The 16,106-nt window shown below is 44.6% G+C and overlaps 9 non-coding genes across 9 annotated transcripts; all 9 read right to left on the reverse strand.

Annotated features, from left to right (window-relative positions):
• Window positions 1-670: 670 nt before the first annotated feature.
• On the reverse strand, window positions 671-743 carry TRNAR-ACG (transfer RNA arginine (anticodon ACG)). The gene has a single exon. It is a non-coding gene; the product is annotated as a tRNA-Arg (tRNA).
• Window positions 744-2,420: 1,677 nt separating this feature from the next.
• TRNAH-GUG (transfer RNA histidin (anticodon GUG)) lies at window positions 2,421-2,492 on the reverse strand. The gene has a single exon. It is a non-coding gene; the product is annotated as a tRNA-His (tRNA).
• Window positions 2,493-3,012: 520 nt separating this feature from the next.
• TRNAH-GUG (transfer RNA histidin (anticodon GUG)) lies at window positions 3,013-3,084 on the reverse strand. The gene has a single exon. It is a non-coding gene; the product is annotated as a tRNA-His (tRNA).
• An 8-nt stretch (window positions 3,085-3,092) lies between these two features.
• TRNAH-AUG (transfer RNA histidin (anticodon AUG)) lies at window positions 3,093-3,165 on the reverse strand. The gene has a single exon. It is a non-coding gene; the product is annotated as a tRNA-His (tRNA).
• Window positions 3,166-13,079: 9,914 nt separating this feature from the next.
• Window positions 13,080-13,151, reverse strand: TRNAH-GUG (transfer RNA histidin (anticodon GUG)). Its single transcript has one exon. It is a non-coding gene; the product is annotated as a tRNA-His (tRNA).
• A 610-nt stretch (window positions 13,152-13,761) lies between these two features.
• TRNAH-AUG (transfer RNA histidin (anticodon AUG)) lies at window positions 13,762-13,834 on the reverse strand. Its single transcript has one exon. It is a non-coding gene; the product is annotated as a tRNA-His (tRNA).
• A 550-nt stretch (window positions 13,835-14,384) lies between these two features.
• TRNAR-ACG (transfer RNA arginine (anticodon ACG)) lies at window positions 14,385-14,457 on the reverse strand. The gene has a single exon. It is a non-coding gene; the product is annotated as a tRNA-Arg (tRNA).
• Window positions 14,458-15,520: 1,063 nt separating this feature from the next.
• On the reverse strand, window positions 15,521-15,592 carry TRNAH-GUG (transfer RNA histidin (anticodon GUG)). Its single transcript has one exon. It is a non-coding gene; the product is annotated as a tRNA-His (tRNA).
• Window positions 15,593-15,600: 8 nt separating this feature from the next.
• On the reverse strand, window positions 15,601-15,673 carry TRNAH-AUG (transfer RNA histidin (anticodon AUG)). The gene has a single exon. It is a non-coding gene; the product is annotated as a tRNA-His (tRNA).
• Between the last annotated feature and the right edge of the window lie 433 nt (window positions 15,674-16,106).

Below are 16,106 nucleotides of genomic sequence, written 5' to 3' on the forward strand. Positions count from 1 at the left end.
ACCTGGGTTGCTGCGGCCACAATGCAGAGTACTAACCACTATACGATCGCGGCAAATGAGATGAGCCAGGTAGGAGTCAAACGCACAATCTTCTTATCCATAGTCAGACGTGTTATCCATTGTACCACTGGCCCACACGTGTGAAAAGTCGGATATCCGTTGCTTTAGTGAGAAGACTGAGGTAGCTTCTTGAGAGCATAAAAGAGTGAGACTTCATGTTTTCTAGAAAGGGAGCTATGGCAGGCAAATTATTTGGTAGGAAATTACTAAACAATGTAGAGATAAAATGCTAAAATACGCCAAAAAAAGAAGAAAAAAGGGGCTTCGTGATCATGAAAAAAGGTGGCCAAGTAGTTCGCTTGTTCCCACAAGCAAAAGGAAAGGTAGAAATGCTTGCTTGAAAGCACAGTGAAGATATTTCTGCTAGTTACCTCTCATTGTTTTCCATCTGTGTCAGACTCTTTCTTCCCAAGTGAATGTGCATTTAAGAACGCGCAGCCTCTAATGAATAGGTGTTGCGAGAACATATCCGTAACAAGGAATTCTGGACAGGAGCTTGAAAGGACTGTAGCAATTTAAAAAAAGTAGAGTGCCGCGACCCGAATTTGAACCGGGGTTGCTGTGGCCACAACGCAGAGCACTAACCACTATACGATCACGGCAGGCAAGACGAGCCAGGTAGGAGTCGAACCTACAATCTTCTGATTCGTAGTCAGACGCGTTATCCATTGCGCCACAGGCCCAAACATATTAAAAGATGAATACCCGTTGCTTTAGCGAGAAGATTGAGGTAGGTTATTGAGAGCATAAAAGAGTGAGACTTCATGTTTGCTAGAAAGGGAGCTATGGCAGGCAAATTATTTGGTAAGAAATGACTAAACAATGAAGAGATAGAATGCTAAAATACGCCAAAAAAAGAAGAAAAAAGGAGAAAGAAAAAAGGAGCTTCGTGATCATGAAAAAAGGTGGCCAAGTAGTTGGCTTGTTCCCACAAGCAAAAGTAAAGGTAGAAATGCTTGCTTGAAAGCACAGTGAAGATATTTCTGCTAGTTACCTCTCATTGTTTTCCATCTGTGTCAAACTCTTTCTTCCCAAGTGAATGTGCATTTAAGAACGCGCAGCCTCTAATGAACAGGTGTTGCGAGAACATATCCGTAACAAGGAATTCTGGACAGGAGCTTGAAAGGACTGTTGCAATTTAGAGAAACTGGAGTGCCGTGACCTGGATTCGAACCAGGGTTGCTGAGACCACAACACAGAGTACTAACCACTATACGATCACGGCAGGCAAGACGATCCAGGTAGGAGTCGAACCTGGCGCCACTGGCCCACACATCTTAAAAGTTGGATACCCGTTGCTTTAGTGAGAAGATTGAGGTAGGTTCTTGAGAGCATAAAAGAGTGAGACTTCATGTTTGCTAGAAAGGGAGCTATGGCAGGCAAATTATTTGGTAGGAAATGACTAAACAATGTAGAGATAGAATGCTAAAATACGCCAAAAAAAGAAGAAAAAAGGAGAAAGAAAAAAGGAGCTTCGTGATCATGAAAAAAGGTGGCCAAGTAGTTGGCTTGTTCCCACAAGCAAAAGGAAACGTAGGAATGCTTGCTTGAAAGCACAGTGAAGATATTTCTGCTAGTTACCTCTCATTGTTTTCCATCTGTGTCAGACTCTTTCTTCCCAAGTGAATGTGCATTTAAGCACGCGCAGCCTGTAATGAACAGGTGTTGTGAGAACATATGCGTTACAAGGAATTCTGGACAGGAGCTTGAAAGGACTGTAGCAATTTAGAAAAATTAGAGTGCCGTGACCCGGATTCGAACCTGGGTTGCTGCGGCCACAACGCAGAGTACTAACCACTATACGATCACGGCAGACGAGATGAGCCAGGTAGGAGTCGAACCTACAATCATCCGATCCATAGTCAGATGCGTTATCCATCGCACCACTGGCCCACACATGTGAAAAGTTGGATATCCGTTGCTTTAGTGAGAAGACTGAGGTAGCTTCTTGAGAGCATAAAAGATTGAGACTTCATGTTTTCTAGAAAGGGAGCTATGGCAGGCAAATTATTTGGTAGGAAATGACTAAACAATGTAGAGATAAAATCCTAAAATACACCAAAAAAAGAAGAAAAAAGGAGAAAGAAAAAAGGAGCTTCGTGATCATGAAAAAAGGTGGCCAAGTAGTTGGCTTGTTCCCACAAGCAAAAGGAAAGGTAGAAATGCTTGCTTGAAAGCACAGTGAAGATATTTCTGCTAGTTACCTCATTGTTTTCCATCTGTGTCAGACTCTTTCTTCCCAAGTGAATGTGCACTTAAGCACGTGCAGCCTCTAAGAACAGGTGTTGCGAGAACATATCCGTAACAAGGAATTCTAGACAGGAGCTTGAAAGGACTGTAGCAATTTAGAAAAACTAGAGTGCCGTGACCCGGATTCGAACCGGGGTTGCTGCGGCCACAACGCAGAGTACTAACCACTATACGATCACGACAGGCAAGACAAGCCAGGCAGGAGCCGAACCTACAATCTTCTGATCTGTAGTTAGACGCGTTATCCATTGCGCCACTGGCCCACACATGTTAAAAGGTGGATACCCTGTGCTTTAGTGAGAAGATTGAGGTAGGTTCTTGAGAGCATAAAAGAGTGAGACCATGTTTGCTAGAAAAGGGAGCTATGGCAGGCAAATTATTTGGTAGGAAATGACTAAACAATGTAGAGATAGAATGCTAAAATACGCCAAAAAAAGAAGAAAAAAGGAGAAAGAAAAAAGGAGCTTCGTGATCATGAACGAAGCAAATGGAAAGGTAGAAATGCTTGCTTGAAAGCACAGTGAAGATATTTCTGCTAGTTACCTCTCATTGTTTTCCATCTGTGTCAGACTCTTTCTTCCCAAGTGAATGTGCACTTAAGCACGCGCAGCCTCTAATGAACAGGTGTTGCGAGAACAAATACGTAACAAGGAATTCTGGACAGGAGCTTGAAAGCACTGTAGCAATTTAGAAAAATTAGAGTGCCGTGACCCGGATTTGAACCGGGGTTGCTGCGGCCACAACGCAGAGTACTAACCACTATACGATCACGGCAGACGAGATGAGCCAAGTAGGAGTCGAACCTACAATCTTCTGATCCATAGTCAGACGTGTTATCCATTGCACCACTGGCTCACACGTGTGAAAAGTTGGATATCCGTTGCTTTAGTGAGAAGACTGAGGTAGCTTCTTGAGAGCATAAAAGAGTGAGACTTCATGTTTTCTAGAAAGGGAGCTATGGCAGGCAAATTATTTGGTAGGAAATGACTAAACAATGTAGAGATAAAATGCTAAAATACGCCAAAAAAAGAAGAAAAAAGGAGAAAGAAAAAAGGAGCTTCGTGATCATGAAAAAAGGTGGCCAAGTAGTTCGCTTGTTCCCACAAGCAAAAGGAAAGGTAGAAATGCTTGCTTGAAAGCACAGTGAAGATATATCTGCTAGTTACTAGACTTGGGCACCAGGGGGCTCTTCGTGTTCGTCTTCGTGCTCGTCTTCGGGGGGGAAAAAACCTTCGTATTCCGCGAATATTCGCCCGTTCCTGTCTTCTCTTCGGGCGAATATTCGCGGACATTCTTCGTGCTCGTTTAATCTTCGTTTCCTTCCCGGTTGCCTAGCAGGGGTTAATACGGGGTTAACAACACATCGGAGCAGCAGCAGCTGCCGTGAAGCAACGTGTGTGCAACTCTATTGGTCGTTTCGGCAGGGGGCTGGTCTGGCATCAACAAGTGAATTGCAGAACGCACTTCATTCGTTGATGGCAGGCCAGCCCCCTGCCGAAACGACCAATAGAGTTGCACACACGTACTGAGGTGTACTGTACACAAAATGACCTAGAGACAAATGCTCCAAGGAACTTGGCCTCCGTTTATCATACACAGTCACACATCCATAGATGTTTAATAAAAGAATAGGGATTATTTTACATTTTTAAATTGATTTTGGACCACTTGTAATACATGCCTAACATTTGCTACCTATTCACAATGGCATACTTTGCAACAACCCAACTTTTACTGGACAGGACTGGAAAAAAGCAGGACTGTCTACCAAAATCTTAGGTGTGTTGGCAGGTATGCGGATGGAAAAATGTTGGACAAGAACTAAAAAATAGCTTAGGGTTAATGTACGGTTATGTTTAAGATTAGTAGCAGTGCACTGGTTTGGTTAAAGATGTATTATGTCTAAATAATAATTTAATTTTAATTTTAATGGGTTTTAAAAAATTAAGGGGTTTATTTAAATGTATTTTAAAGTTAGATTTATTATTTAGTACTTTATTATATTTATTTAATGTTTATACTAGTGCTACCTACCGAGCTATAACTACCAACGTGTATTTGCATACCTAGATAGCTAAATTAGATGGGACAGGACTGGAAAAAAGCAGGACTGTCCCTGAAAAAGTTGGGTCTGTTGGCAGGTATGTGGATGGAAAAATGTAATAGTATGAAGTGTGAGTTATAGCGTTAATGCTAGTGAGTGTAGAAGTGAAGGCCAGGACAAATAACAAGAGGAAAGGTCCTTGTGATTTGTGCATTGTACGTGTATGTGTTATGTGTGTTGTCACTGTGTGTTATATGTGTTATGTATTATGTCACTGTGTTATTTGTGTTATTGTGTGTGTTATGTTTGGTTGGTTGGTTGTGTATCAGAAGGAAAATAATGAAATGGAAATGGAAAAGGAAATGGAAAAGGCGAATGAGTGGGCAATTGGCGACCCACTCACCTGTTTCACCCCAGAGCAAAGCATCCAAACACTGTCAGTCCTAGACGTTTGGCAGCGGACTTCCAGAGCTCAGACACAAGGCCCTAGCGTAAGCTGGCCACTCCGGCGGAGGTAGCAGGCGTTGCCACACCGCAAACAGACGCAGCCAGGGGGGAGAAACTGCCCTTACCATTAGGGACATTTTGGGCATGACTCTAGCCAGGAAGCGAACTGGCACAGAAGAGATGCTGGCACCACCACAACCACCACCACCAGCAGCAGCATTGAAAAATGGGAAAGGCGAATGAGTGGGCAATTGGCGACCCACTCACCTGTTTCACCCCAGGGCAAAGCACCCAAACACTGTCAGTCTTAGACGTTTGGCAGCAGACTTCCAGAGCTCAGACACTAGGCCCTAGCGTAAGCTGGCCACTCCGGCGGAGGTAGCAGGCGTTGCCACACCGCAAACAGACGCAGCCAGGGGGGAGAAACTGCCCTTACCATTAGGGACATTTTGGGCATGACTCTAGCCAGGAAGCAAACTGGCACGGAATAGATGCTGGCACCACCACCACCAGCAGCAGCAGTGAAAAATGTGAAAGGCGAATGAGTGGGCAATTGGCGACCCACTCACCTGTTTCACCCCAGGGCAAAGCATCCAAACACTGTCAGTCTTAGACGTTTGGCAGCAGACTTCCAGAGCTCAGACACTAGGCCCTAGCGTAAGCTGGCCACTCCGGCGGAGGTAGCAGGCGTTGCCACACCGCAGACAGAGGCAGCCAGGGGGGAGAAACTGCCCTTACCATTAGGGACATTTTGGGCATGACTCTAGCCAGGAAGCAAACTGGCACGGAAGAGATGCTGGCACCACCACCACCAGCAGCAGCAGTGAAAAATGGGAAAGGCGAATGAGTGGGCAATTGGCGACCCACTCACCTGTTTCACCCCAGGGCAAAGCACCCAAACACTGTCAGTCTTAGACGTTTGGCAGCAGACTTCCAGAGCTCAGACACTAGGCCATAGCGTAAGCTGGCCACTCCGGCGGAGGTAGCAGGCGTTGCCACACCGCAAACAGACGCAGCCAGGGGGGAGAAACTGCCCTCACCATTAGGGACATTTTGGGCATGACACCAGCCAGGAAGCGAACTGGCATTGAAGAGACGCTGGCACCACCAGCAGCAGCAGAATTGGGAAAGGCGAATGAGTGGGCAATTGGCAACCCACTCACCTGTTTCACCCCAGGGCAAAGCATCCAAACACTGTCAGTCCTTGGCGTTTGGGAGCGGACTTCCAGAACTCAGACACAAGGCCCTAGCGTAAGCTGGCTACACTGGCGGAGGTAGCAGGCGTTGCCACTCCGCAGCAAGTGCAACCAGGGGGGAGAAACTGCCCTTACCATTAGGGACATTTGAGGCATGACACTAGCCAGGAAGCGAACTGGCATTGAAGAGACGCTGGCACCACCAGCAGCAGCAGCAGAATTGGGAAAGGCGAATGAGTGGGCAATTGGCGACCCACTCACCTGTTTAACCCCAGGGCAAAGCATCCAAACACTGTCAGTCCTTGGCATTTGGGAGCGGACTTCCAGAACTCAGACACAAGGCCCTAGCGTAAGCTGGCTACACCGGTGGAGGTAGCAGGCGTTGCCACACCGCAAACAGACGCAGCCAGGGGGGAGAAACTACCCTCTCCATTAGGGACATTTAAGGCATGACACTAGCCAGGAAGCGAACTGGCAGAGAAGGGACGCTGGCACCACCACCACCAGCAGCAGCAGCAGCATTGGAAAAGGTGAATGAGTGGGCAATTGACGACCCGCTCACCTGTTTCACCCCAGGGCAAAGCATCCAAAGACTGTCAGTCCTTGGCGTTTGGGAGCGGACTTCCAGAACTCAGACACTAGGCCCTAGCGTAAATTGGCTACACCGGCGGAGGTAGCAGGCATTGCCACACCGCAGCAAGTGCAACCAGGGGGAGAAACTACCCTCTCCATTAGGGACATTTGAGGCATGATTTCAGCCAGGAAGCGAACTGGCAAAAGATACTGGCACCACCACCAGCAGCAGCGTTGGAAACGGAAAAAGGTGAATGAGTGGGCAATTGACGACCCGCTCACCTGTTTCACCCCAGGGCAAAGCATCCGAAGACTGTCAGTCCTTGGCGTTTGGGAGCGGACTTCCAGAACTCAGACACTAGGCCCTAGCGTAAATTGGCTACACCGGCGGAGGTAGCAGACGTTGCCACACCACAAACGTGCAACCAGGGGGAGAAACTACCTTAAACATTACAGAGAAAAAAAATTAACTTTCCAACCTAAGAGCTGGGTAACCCAACTTGGGCAGATTGAATTTAAGAAAGGCAATCTGCTCCATCAGATGAGGTGCCATGCGTGAGCGCTGTGGACTCAGTATGTTTCCAGTCATAGAAAACACGCGCTCACTTTGAACAGTGGTTGGCGGACATGATAGTAGCTGCTGCGCAACCCATGAGAGTGCAGGCCACACACTCTTCTTTTCATCCCAGTAGCTAAGAGGATCAACATTAGGCGCAGAAGGAACTTCACAGAGGTAAAGTTTGACCATTTCAGCAGCACTACTCTCCTTTCTGCTGCTAGCTCTGTCAGATGGTCCAACTATACTCCCAAGTGCCTCTTCCCAAAACGCAGCTGCTCCACTCAGCTGTGTTGTGCTGCTTGTGGCACTGCTGCTGATGCTGCTGCTAGGAGTAGCAGACCACATCATCTCTTCCTCCTCCTGCACCTCTCCCTCCTCGGACAGCATTCCCATTTTACGCTGCCAGTCACGCACCTTGTTGACCAATTGCTCCCGGTAGCTACTGAGAACATTAAATTTCAAAGCTAGCTTTCCCTTAATTCTTGGATCGCAAAGGCACGCTAGCATCATTTCGGGACTCTCTTCCATTCGTTTGCGAAGGTGTACTTTTAGCAGATCCTTCAGCTTCCTGGCTATGGCTGCTACGTCAGGATGTAGAGTGCCACCTTGAACAGCCTCACGGTTTCCAAGGAACACATCCATCTTGCTGCCTAGATGGGAGAACACTGGGATTACCTGGGCCAGACTGGCAGTGTTTGAGCTTAAATTTTCTGTGGCATCCCTGAATGGTTTAAGGATTGCCACTAGCTGGGCGATCACTGTCCAATCCTCCCTATTCAATGGAGAGGTAATCCCAATATTGTGCTCTGAGGCAAGATTATGGATTGCCCTCTGCTGCTCCAAAATCCTCTCCAGCATGTCTAACGTGGAGTTCCACCGTGTACTGACATCCTGGCGTAGGCAGTGTATGGGAAGACCTGACCTCTCTTGCTCTTCCCTCAAAAGTTGGCTAGCCTTAACACTATGGTGAAAGTGCCCAGCGATCTTTCTGCAGCGGGACAGAACTACTGCTGCCACATTAGTTCCTTCTGACATTGCTGCCTTCACTACAAGATGGATGATGTGGGCTGCACAGCGCACACCAACAATATGACCATCTCGCAGCGCTTTCACCATATTGGCACCTCCGTCAGTTACCACAAAACCAACTTCAACATTGGTGCCCGCCTCTGCTCCCACCCAAAGGCTAAACATTTTCCTCATTGCATGCAGAATATTTTGGGAAGTGTGCTTTTCATCCATCACTTCTGCATGGAGAAGGAAAGATCGGTAGCCTGCTGCAGCAGCTTCCTTAGACACACCGGGCTGCCACCAGTGTGCTGTCAAAGAAAGAAAGGCATGCTGGCCGCTAGGTGCACTCCACAAATCTGTAGTGAAATGAACAGACTGACCAGCAGCCTTGGAAAGCTCCTCTTTCACTGCTGCAACACAGGACCGATACAATGAGGGGACAATGTTCCTGCTGAAAGTGGAACGTGACGGAACTGTATATTGTGGAGCCACAGCCGCCATCAATTGTTTGAAAGGCTCCCCTTCGATCATAGAGAAGGATGCCCCTCCAACAGCAATGAACTGACCAATCAGTCGCGTTACTTTATTGGCCTGCTGTTTGGGCATTGACCTTTTGGATTGGAATGCCACAAATTGTTCCAGGGTGGGCTGGACATGCAGTGCTCCAACCTGCCTTGGTCTCTGGCTGCCAGCACTAGCTGCTGCTGCTGCTGCTGCTGCTGCTGCTGCTTCTATTGGCTCAGAAGAAGAAGCTGTTGGGGTTTTTCCACGGCCACCAGCTATGCTGCCTGCACTACGTTTTACTTCTGCATCTTTCCCCAATAGCACAGCGTTGTGTTGAGTGCTGAGGTGATGCTTCATGCTAGCACTGGTAAAATGGCCAGACACTTTCCCTCTGCTTATTAGCTTCCCACAATGTTTGCACTTTCCATAGCGCCCTTCTTCAACATTTTCAAAGTGCTCCCAAATTGGGGCGCGCATAGCCTTGGAGTGTGCCTTGGGTGCTGCTCCTACTGCTCGGGGTGGATGAACAGAGGCAGAACTAGTGGTGGTGGGACTGGTGGTAACAGTACTGGCCATAGTGGGACTGCTAAATGCTTTAGATTTGCTAGGTTTTGCTGCTGCTGCTGCTGCTGGTGGTGGTGGTGATGGTGATGATCGTAGCGGAGAAGGTGGAGGCTCAGGGGAAAATTGTGCACTAGTCATTTGGACACTGCTCCCTGAGGAATCTGATTCCTGACCACTCATCTCCTCTACTTCCTCTGGCTCATAGTCTAGCTCTTCATTAGCCAGATCGAATGGAATTCCTGCTAGGCTGGAGCTAAGACTGATATCGTCGTGAGACTCGTGACTAGTAGTAGTGCGAGCAGGAAGAATAGACTCTGCACTTGGCCTCTCAGTCTCAGGCTCCTCTGCTACCTCGCTAGGTGGAGTCCCACTATGTGTAGCCCTCTCTCTAACTGTCTTTACAAAAATGTTGTAAGGACTTGGTGGCTTGCTAGAGGTACTAGGAGGACATGGCGTGGCGGTACCAGTGGGAACAGTAGGTGTAGCACTAGTGGTGGTAGAGGCGGTGGGGGTGGTGGTGGTGGTTTTCCCTACAAAGGAATGAGATCGCTTTTGTTTGGGACCCCTCTGAGTCTTGCTGCTAATTTGGCTCTGCTTGGTACCTTGCATGCTGCTTGTGGATGGGGAAGATGCTGCTTGGGGCAAAAGGCACTTCTTTTTAGTCACTGGGCTGGTACTACTTGTGCTACCCTTTAACTTTGATCGTGCTTCTGGTGCTTTAGGCTTTCCGTAAAAAACCATAGAGCTTGTGGGCCTAGCCGCACTACTACTGCCTGCTTTTGGTGCCTTTCCTTTACTTGATGATCCTTCAAGCAATGCTTCCCCAAATGATAAGCGAGAGCTTGGCCTACTTGGCCGACTAGACTGACGCAAAGGCTGCATCTTAGAACTGGTGGTGGTGGTGCTGGTGGTGGTGGTGGTGGTGGTGGTAGATGGAGCTTGTCCCTCCTTAGTCCCAAAAGGAGGATCCATTTCAAATTTTGTGTTGTGTGTGTAGTGTAGTGTAGTGTTTAAAAAACTATAAAAAAATAAAAAATAAAAAAAAAAGGAAAAATGAATTAAAGACAAAAAAATTAGAGGAAGTTCTCTTCAGTGCTACTGCTTAAAAAGTAAAACTATGCACTACTGCACTGTGCTGTTGTGTGCAATCTGGCAAAGTGCTAAAGTTATTTAAATTATTAACTATTTAATAACTAGCAGTATTTTATTTTTAATTTGAATTTACACGGGCCTAAGAGCTTAGCCTACTACTATGCTAGCCTAAAGCTATATTTCCTTACTATAAGTCTACCTCTAGGCAGACGCTCTCAAACCCACTAAGCTAAAGTGAGGTTAAATCAGATTCGGTATGATTTATTAATTAATATTAAGTTATATAATATTAATAGATTAGAAATAATTTACTTATATATTATGTATTATAGATAGAAGAATATAGATTATGAATTAGAATTTAGAATTAGAATTACTTATATTATAGATTATGAATTAGAATTTATATTGTTATATATTATTTATAATATATTATAGATTAAGATTAAAGAAGATTAGAATTATTTTAGTACTACAGCTAGTAGCTTGAAGCTTTGCTTAGTACAGCTCGTCACAGTCAATTTTTCTTGAAAAGAATTAGAAATAAAATAAAATGTCACAGCAAAACAGTTAGCTTCACTGCTTGCTGAACAAAAACACACAGCACTTATGCGGCTGCACTCACTAGCCCAACAAGTTCACTTCACTGATGGACTGAGGTGAGCAAAACACTAAGGGTACTTTTAATAAAATTGAAATAAAATGTAAAATAAATGAGAAAATCTTTGCAAAACAGTTAACGTCACTGCTTGCTGATCAAAAAAAAAACACAGCACTTATGCGGCTGCACTCACTAGCCCAACAAGTTCACTTCACTGATGGACTGAGGTGAGCAAAACAAATGAAATAAAATGAAAGATTATTAATTAAGAAAAATTGACTTGGTCTCTTGCTGTTGCTAAAACAAAGCACAAACTATAGAGCTGCAGCACCAGTACTAATAAGATTAGCTGAACTATACACTAGTAGTAATTAATTAATATTATTACTTTTATTTATAGCTAATTTAATTAACTATTAAGATAAGAAAGAATTATAGAATTATTGATATTACTGATTTTAGATTAGACACTAGTAGAAGTCTTGAATGTCTACAGTACACTCTACACTAGTATACTATTACTAACTATAACTGACAAATATATATATAATTTTATAATTAATTCAATTATTAATTATATTAATTAATATTACTGATTTTAAATTAGACACTAGTAGATGAATGTCTACAGTACACTCTACACTAGTATACTATAGTATATATATATATATATGACTGACAAATATATATATATAATATTATAATGAACTATTAAATTATAGACTCTATTAAATTATTATTTATAAATTCTATTTAATTTATTTAAGCAGGACAGGCAGTAGGCACTAGTGCCAGCCCAGGGCAAGGGCACCCCAGTGCCACTGAGACACTGGGTGCACTGTCAACTCAACAGCACTTACACTACAGTTGATGACAAATTAAATACAAAAAAAATAAATTAATCAAATTATTATTATTAATTATATTAAGTAGCACTGAAGTGAGTATGAAGTACACTGTGAGAAATGGCAGTCTAAGGCTTACCAGTCTCACACAGAACAGAACAATCTCTCTGTAACGCTCGGATGCAGCACAGGAGTGTTGCCAAAGCAGTCACAGCGAAAAATGAATGGATCTCTCAGGCAAGCTCTGGTCTTATAAAGGCGCCTTCAGAATTCAAAAAACAGCAGCACAGGCATTGGACGAGACCCTTAGCGTGACGTCACAAGAGTGAGCTGATTGGACAGACGAGATCAGCTCACTCCTGTTTGAAATTTTGGCGGCTGCGCTGCAAAAACGAAGACGATCACGAAAAATCTTCGATTCTTCGTGGTTGGGAGTCTTCGTCTTCTCCTACGTTTTGCCGGCACTGTATTCTCTTCGGCGTGTATTCGGAACGAACAAAAAAACGGCCTCTTCGTGCTCGTTTTCATGTTCGCCCGAAGACGAATGCGCAAGTCTACTAGTTACCTCTCATTGTTTTCCATCTGTGTCAGACTCTTTCTTCCCAAGTGAATGTGCATTTAAGAACGCGCAGCCTCTAATGAACAGGTGTTGCGAGAACATATCCGTAACAAGGAATTCTGGACAGGAGCTTGAAAGGACTGTAGCAATTTAAAAAAAGTAGAGTGCCGCGACCCGGATTCGAAACGGGGTTGCTGAGGCCACAACGCAGAGTACTAACCACTATACGCTCACGGCAGGCAAGACGAGCCAGGAAGGAGTCAAACCTACAATGTTCTGATCCGTAAACAGACACGTTATCCATTGCGCCACAGGCCCACACATGTTAGAAGTTGGATACCCGTTGCTTTAGTGAGAAGATTGAGGTAGGTTCTTGAGAGCATAAAAGAGTGAGACTTCATGTTTGCTAGAAAGGGAGCTATGGCAGGCAAATTATTTGGTAGGAAATGACTAAACAATGTAGAGATAGAATGCTAAAATACGCCAAAAAAAGAAGAAAAAAGGAGCTTCGTGATCATGAAAAAAGGTGGCCAAGTAGTTGGCTTGTTCCCACAAGCAAATGGAAAGGTAGAAATGCTTGCTTGAAAGCACAGTGAAGATATTTCTGCTAGTCACCTCTCATTGTTTTCCATCTGTGTCAGACTCTTTCTTCCCAAGTGAATGTGCACTTTAGCACACGCAGCCTCTAATGAACAGGTGTTGAGAGAACATATCCGTAACAAGGAATTCTGGACAGGAGCTTGAAAGGAGTGTAGCAATTTAGAAAAACTAGAGTGCCGTGACCCGGATTCGAACCAGGGTTGCTGCGGCCACAACGCAGAGTACTAACCACTATACGATCACGGCAAGCAAGACGAGCCGAACCTACAATCTTCTGACCCGTAGTCAAACGCGTTATCCATTGCGCCACTGGCCCACACATGTTAAAAGTTGGATACCCGTTGCTTTAGTGAGAAGATTGAGGTAGGTTCTTGAGAGCATAAAAGAGTGAGACTTCATGTTTGCTAGAAAGGGAGCTATGGCAGGCAAATTATTTGGTAGGAAATGACTAAACAATGTAGAGATAGAATGCTAAAATACGCCAAAAAAAGGAGAAAGAAAAAAGGAGCTTCGTGATCATGAAAAAAGGTGGCCAAGTAGTTGGCTTGTTCCCACAAGCAAAAGGAAAGGTAGAAATGTTTGCTTGAAAACACAGTGAAGATATTTCTGCTAGTTACATCTCATTGTTTTCCATCTGTGTCAGACTCTTTCTTCCCAAGTGAATGTGCATTTAAGCACGCGCAGCCTCTAATGAACAGGTGTTGCGAGAACAAATACGTAACAAGGAATTCTGGACAGGAGCTTGAAAGCACTGTAGCAATTTAGAAAAATTAGAGTGCCGTGACCTGGATTCGAACCGGGGTTGCTGCGGCCACAACGCAGAGTACTAACCACTGTACAATCACAGCAGACGAGATGAGCCAGGTAGGAGTCAAACCTACAATCTTCTGATCCATAGTCAGACGTGTTATCCATTGCACCACTGGCCCACACGTGTGAAAAGCTGGATATCCGTTGCTTTAGTGAGAAGACTGAGGTAGCTTCTTGAGAGCATAAAAGAGTGAGACTTCATGTTTTCTAGAAAGGGAGCTATGGCAGGCAAATTATTTGGTAGGAAATGACCAAACAATGTAGAGATAAAATGCTAAAATACGCCAAAAAAAGAAGAAAAAAGGAGAAAGAAAAAAGGAGCTTCGTGATCATGAAAAAAGGTGGCCAAGTAGTTCGCTTGTTCCCACAAGCAAAAGGAAAGGTAGAAATGCTTGCTTGAAAGCACAGTGAAGATATTTCTGCTAGTTACCTCTCATTGTTTTCCATCTGTGTCAGACTCTTTCTTCCCAAGTGAATGTGCATTTAAGAACGCGCAGCCTCTAATGAACAGGTGTTGCGAGAACATATCCGAAACAAGGAATTCTGGACAGGAGCTTGAAAGGACTGTAGCAATTTAAAAAAAGTAGAGTGCCGCGACCCGGATTCGAACCGGGTTTGCTGCAGCCACAACGCAGAGTACTAACCACTATACGATCACGGCAAGCAAGACGAGCCAGGTAGGAGTCGAACCTACAATCTTCTGATCCGTAGACAGACGCGTTATCCATTGCGCCACAGGCCCACACATGTTAAAAGTTGGATACCCGTTGCTTTAGTGAGAAGATTGAGGTAGGTTCTTGAGAGCATAAAAGAGTGAGACTTCATGTTTGCTAGAAAGGGAGCTATGGCAGGCAAATTATTTGGTAGGAAATGACTAAACAATGTAGAGATAGAATGCTAAAATACGCCAAAAAAAGAAGAAAAAAGGAGAAAGAAAAAAGGAGCTTCGTGATCATGAACGAAGCAAAAGGAAAGGTAGAAATGCTTGCTTGAAAGCACAGTGAAGATATTTCTGCTAGTTACCTCTCATTGTTTTCCATCTGTGTCAGACTCTTTCTTCCCAAGTGAATGTGCATTTAAGAACGCGCAGCCTCTAATGAACAGGTGTTGCGAGAACATATCCGAAACAAGGAATTCTGGACAGGAGCTTGAAAGGACTGTAGCAATTTAGAAAAAATAGAGTGCCGTGACCTGGATTCGAACTGGGGTTGCTGCGGCCACAACGCAGAGTACCAACCACTATACGATCACGGAAGGCAAGACTAGCCAAGTAGGAGTCAAACCCACAATCTTCTGACCCGTAGTCAGACGCGTTATCCATTGCGCCACTGGCCCACACATGTTAAAAGTTGGATACCCGTTGCTTTAGTGAGAAGATTGAGGTAGGTTCTAGAGAGCATAAAATAGTGAGACTTCATGTTTGCTAGAAAGGGAGCTATGGCAGGCAAATTATTTGGTAGGAAATGACTAAACAATGTAGAGATAGAATGCTAAAATACGCCAAAAAAAGAAGAAAAAAGGAGAAAGAAAAAAGGAGCTTCGTGATCATGAAAAAAGGTGGCCAAGTAGTTGGCTTGTTCCCACAAGCAAAAGGAAAGGTAGAAATGCTTGCTTGAAAACACAGTGAAGATATTTCTGCTAGTTACATCTCATTGTTTTCCATCTGTGTCAAACTCTTTCTTCCCAAGTGAATGTGCACTTAAGCACGCGCAGCCTCTAATGAACAGGTGTTGCGAGAACAAATACGTAACAAGGAATTCTGGACAGGAGCTTGAAAGCACTGTAGCAATTTAGAAAAATTAGAGTGCCGTGACCCGGATTCGAACCGGGGTTGCTGCGGCCACAACGCAGAGTACTAACCACTATACGATCACAGCATACGAGATGAGCCAGGTAGGAGTCAAACCTATAATCTTCTGATCCATAGTCAGACGCGTTAGCCATTGCGCCACTGGCCCACACAAGTTAAAAGTTGGATACCCGTTGCTTTAGTGAGAAGATTGAGGTAGGTTCTTGAGAGCATAAAAGAGTGAGACTTCATGTTTGCTAGAAAGGGAGCTATGGCAGGCAAATTATTTGGTAGGAAATGACTAAACAATGTAGAGATAGAATGCTAAAATACGCCAAAAAAAGAAGAAAGAAAAAAGGAGCTTCGTGATCATGAAAAAAGGTGGCCAAGTAGTTGGCTTGTTCCCACAAGCAAATGGAAAGGTAGAAATGCTTGCTTGAAAGCACAGTGAAGATATTTCTGCTAGTTACCTCTCATTGTTTTCCATTTGTGTCAGACTCTTTCTTCCCAAGTGAATGTGCACTTAAGCACGCGCAGCCTCTAATGAACAGGTATTGTGAGAACATATCTGTAACAAGGAATTCTGGACAGGAGCTTGAAAG

This window comes from Sceloporus occidentalis, unplaced genomic scaffold (assembly GCF_023333645.1).
Source record: "Sceloporus occidentalis isolate IW3139 unplaced genomic scaffold, rSceOcc1.0.p SCAF_174, whole genome shotgun sequence".
Lineage (NCBI taxonomy): Eukaryota > Metazoa > Chordata > Lepidosauria > Squamata > Phrynosomatidae > Sceloporus > Sceloporus occidentalis.